The sequence below is a fragment of the Mus caroli genome, chromosome 4, assembly GCF_900094665.2.
Source record: "Mus caroli chromosome 4, CAROLI_EIJ_v1.1, whole genome shotgun sequence".
Classification (NCBI taxonomy): domain Eukaryota; kingdom Metazoa; phylum Chordata; class Mammalia; order Rodentia; family Muridae; genus Mus; species Mus caroli.
Window position 1 is genome coordinate 33,982,404 of NC_034573.1, and position 4,874 is coordinate 33,987,277.

The 4,874-nt window shown below is 40.0% G+C and overlaps 1 pseudogene; it reads left to right on the forward strand.

Moving 5' to 3' along the window:
• Positions 1 to 272: 272 nt before the first annotated feature.
• LOC110292490 overlaps positions 273 to 4,874 on the forward strand; it is a 6,110-nt pseudogene continuing 1,508 nt past the window's right edge.

The following is a 4,874-nucleotide window of genomic DNA, read 5'->3' on the forward strand; positions in this document are numbered from 1 at the left end:
AGCTGGTGTCTTGCTAGTGTACTTGCAGTGTTGTCTTCCGAATCTCGTCTTGTTTGGAAGCTGGTGTCTTGCTAGTGTACTTGCAGTGTTGTCTTTTCAAAGCTGCATGTGCTTGAAATCTTACGGAATATCAGTCTGTTCGAGGACCACGAGTAAAATTCTGCATTTTAAAAAACATACAAAATACGAAACTATTTTAAACCTGCCTCTCCCCAAACGTTTCCCACCCCACAATTTCTCTCCTTGAAAGGCGCCATCTTCTGTGCTTGGACATGGGAAGGCTTCTTGCTGTTTTAGTGTCAGAAAATGAGAGCACAGAGTGTGGGTTCTTTTACATGCAGAGCTGGAGACTGGCTCAGAGGCAAGGTCTCTCCAATTATCCTCTCCCCTCAGGCTTGCAGGGACACTCTCAAGTCCCTTATCTGAGAAATCGTCCTCCGAAAGAGAAGTCTTTCCTTGGAACCTCAACAAACAATCAGGAAAAAAGAACAACCAGAGAAGAGAAGAGACTAAAAGGTAAGTCCTCCCATGCCCAAGCGTTTTACGTGTTCCACTGAGGGCAGCAACATCAAATCATCTGGGGGCTGTTCTGTCCCCTTCCCAGGGGGTGGAGGCCTTCCCCACCCCTCGCCCCTCCCCCCCTAAAAGGAAGCAAATGGAATGAACCACACTGGGTTGCTAAGTAATAAGTCATTTCCCTGTGAGTGTTACATTACTGATTTCCATAAATAGCACAGGTCCAATCCGTCTGCTCCAAGTTTACAACTTCGCTCCAGGGACCTTTGGAAGAATGGGACATTTTTACTTCACATCTACAACTGCTTCAATCAATCCAGCACAAAGACAGTAACTCTGTTTAACCTCCAAGGATTTATCGTAAAATGTGAGGTTACTTTGTTTTCCTCTCCAGGATACATTTTCCTGAGGCTCTGGGCTAGTGTGAATAGTGCATCACTGCCCACCGCCGCCATGCTGTGAGGAGGCCAAGGCAAATGGAAAGATCATACAAAGACTTGCAGTCATCCCAGACCAACAACCAGCCACACCAGTGAGTCTTCAGATGATTCCAACCCAGCCTTGCAGACTTCAATCATCATAGGACAGAAGATGCCTTACCCACAGCATTTCCTGTCAGAACTCACAAAATCTGTGACAATAAAGAAGTGTCCGTGGCTTATTCATTTATTGATTAAGTGATCAAAAAAGAAGTGATTATCAGAATGCTCTCCATTCAACTAGAGCACACCCTGGATTTTGTTTCTCTGCTTGATTATTTCTAGATCTTGTCTATTTCTGTATGCTAGACATACAGAAATAACAAGACTATACTCTATCTGCATATAATTTCCTCACAAGTACAACTTACACACCCGCATGCGCACACACACGTGAACAACTGTCCATAAAACTTTCACATCTAAAATTATTTACTTGTGATTCAGATTTAATACACAATACTCAAGTATTCTAAGCATCTATCTCAGATATTTTGAAATATTTTATTTTTTCCGAAAGGTGTGGTGTCACTTCTCCTTAATTCCAGCACTCATGATGCAGAGGCAGGAGGATCTCATGAGGCTAAGGCCAGCCCAGTCTACGTAATGAGTTCCAGGACAGCCAGGGCTACATGGAGAGACCCTGTCTTATTTTTTATTTTCTCTATTTACAAAAAAGTCTAGAATAGAAGCCTCTAGAAAAAGGTTGGAGGCCATCTGGCAGGAGATAAATTCGAAGGCCAGTATTCTTGTTTGCACACAATTTCTCTTATTTATGCACATTACAATCTTTCCTTAATTATTTTAGCAAGCTGAACAGTTTTTAAACGCCTGTTGTTTGATAGCAGCACATAGCAGAACTTAGTACATTAATATGCATTTCATTCTTCATCGCCATCTCAATTGTCTGAGAAACAGGCAGGCTGTTGATTTAAAGCAACAAAATGTCAACAAGCTTTTTAGTTTCTAAACTCATTTAATTTTGGTTTTAAAATTGAAATCCCCCTTACATGATGCTGGCTACCATGACAGACTTCAGTTTTGCTTCATTGAAGCTGGCTCTGCTGAAACATTTCATTTGGGCACATATTTCATTTACTAGGGGAAACTTTTTTTGAAGATGATCAGCTGAGAAAAGCATTTTGGAACCTGTGGAAGCATCAAGAAGAAAATTAAGACAATCGTTCTTCATAGTGGTTCTGCAACCTCTTTGTGTTTGCCAAACATACTAATGAAAAATACACGTGAGAAAGAGGGTACTCAGACCATGCCGAGTCCTGTAGGAAAGACCAAAAGCTCACTGTGGAATCCAGTCACCACACCAGTCCACACACTATGTGGTAAAGAAATTATTATTCATTTGTATTTATGAAGATATTTATGTCATTTTGGGGGGTTATCAGAAATATTCAAAGGAATGGTCATTTTGGGTAAAGTATGAATATAGGTGGAAAAACTGCTGAAATTCTAGATTAATGTCTTCACCCAGTTTTGGTCCAGTTTACTAATGACATAGTATATTAAAACCATAAAATAATTTAATATATGACATCATGCTTATTAAAAATTCTGTAGTAAGCCAGACAGTGGTGGCACATGCCTTTAATCCCAGCACTTGGGAGGCAGAGGCAGGTGGGTCTCTAAGTTTGAGGCTGGTCTGGTTCTCAGAGGGAGTTTGAGGCCAGCCTGGTCTACAGAGCGAGCCCAGGACAGCTGGGTGTACTGAGAGTTCTGGTTTCTTTAAAACCCCCTCAAGTTATGTGGTTTTGTTTTAAGCCCAAGTGTGGGATATGGGGCTTCTTCAGTTTTTCCTCAGCCGCTAACTATGATTGTCTTGTGCTCCAAGAGGGGCGTGGTTTTGCCATCTGCAGATAGTTTAATTCTAGAGACTCTGGAGAGGATATTAATACAAGGGCCCCAAGAAGGCCTGCGGCAGCTGCTCCCCTTGCTGTTGCTGGGATGCTGACTTGCCCCTGGGAACACCACAACCTAACCAAGAAAGAAGCCTGTGGAGGTCTTCATCCTCTTTCCTCTGTAACCTTTCTCTCCTACCTCATGTTGTATGTGTGTGGGGGACGGGAGGGGGGAGGAAGGGAGAGAATAGTATAAGAACTCAATAAAACAGATGAAGAAGAAAAAAGTCAACAGCCAAGCCTATGCAGAGAAATTTTGTCTCAAAATAAAAATAAAACAAACACAAAAACTAGTTATATAGGGTGAACCCACAATTATTCAAGTTTCTGAAATGATACACTGCAGTGTGATTATCAACACTTCTTTCCTTTCAGGGCTACAAGGGTAGAGAGCTTGCCTGAAAACTCTGGGTTCAAACCCAAGAACCTTAGAACACAGAGTAACAGGGAGGCAGAGCAGGCTAGCCAGCAGCGCAGCAACAGACTGAGGCCATTGAAAAACGTAAACAAAAAAGTCACACCAGACCACATATCTATTAAGATATAACATAGCCGGGCGTGGTGGTACACGCCTTTAATCCCAGCACTTGGGAGGCAGAGGCAGATGGATTTCTGAGTTCAAGGTCAGCCTGGTCTACAAAGTGAGTTCCAGGACAGCCAGGGCTATACAGAGAAACCCTGTCTCAAAAAAAAAATAAATAAATAAATAAAACAAAAAACAAACAAAAAAAAATTCTGTATTAACCAGGGTGTCATTATGAGACCTATTTCAAATTTTTCATTTTTATTAGTAATTTATAAACAGGTATAAATACATACACTTTAATATTTTCAAGTCTTTGTACAAACACTTAACATTTTCTCCAACTTAAATTACATGAAACACTTGTAACATAGTTATTACAGCTATTTCTATTTTACAGAAAATAAGCATATTAAAGATTTTAACTCCCCGTTAAAGGAGGAAAGAAAATTAACCTAGAAAATGAGTGACAACTTCATGAGAGAATCCTGTGTGGTTTTTCCTGATGGAACATTGTCAACTGTATTTTAGAGGAAAAAAAACTATCAAGTTCATGATGTCCCTAAGGAAGTTGAATTTCAAGTAAAGACCATTAAATATCTCATAAATTTCTTGATTAAAACACAGTGAGTTTCTTTTCCATTAAAATTTAGCTTCTTAAAACATGACAAAGGTTCAGAAGTTAACATCAATCAATGAAGTATTTTTGATGCATACTTAAAGACCCAAGTTCAATCCTCACATCTCACATACATACACATACACACACAAACATACATACATACACACATGCACATACATACACATATGCAAATACACATATGTGTACGTATATGCATATACACACAAATGTACACATGCATACATATACATGCCCATATACACATATATGTACATACACACACACACACACACACACAGAAAAACAAACACAGCAGAGGATGTGGAAACAACAGGTCAAAACTGACTAATGGTAGGGTACCCAAGAACAAAGAGACCCACAAAATAAACCTGAAGCTGAAGGAGAGGGTCACACCTGGCTGAAGGTCAATTACCCAAAAGCAGAGAGCCATGCCAGTCAAGGATATGCTGAACCCTACAGAGAAACTGTTACTGCTGAAAGGGTCAATTCACATGAAAAGACTAAGGATAGAGTTCATGGCACTGAATATCAGTACCACGGAAGAAATGATATTACAATTTATTCCTCTTTTGAATATTGCAAAAGCCTCTACTGAAGGAAGACGACTGAATTAGAAATGAAGTAATGAATAAGTGGATATTAGCCCAGAAACTTAGGATACCCAAGATATAAGATACAATTTGCTAAACGCATGAAATTCAAGAAGAATGAAGACCAAAGTGTGGACACTTTGCCCCTTCTTAGAAATGGGAACAAAACACCCATGGAAGGAGTTACAGAGACAAAATTTAGAGCTGTGA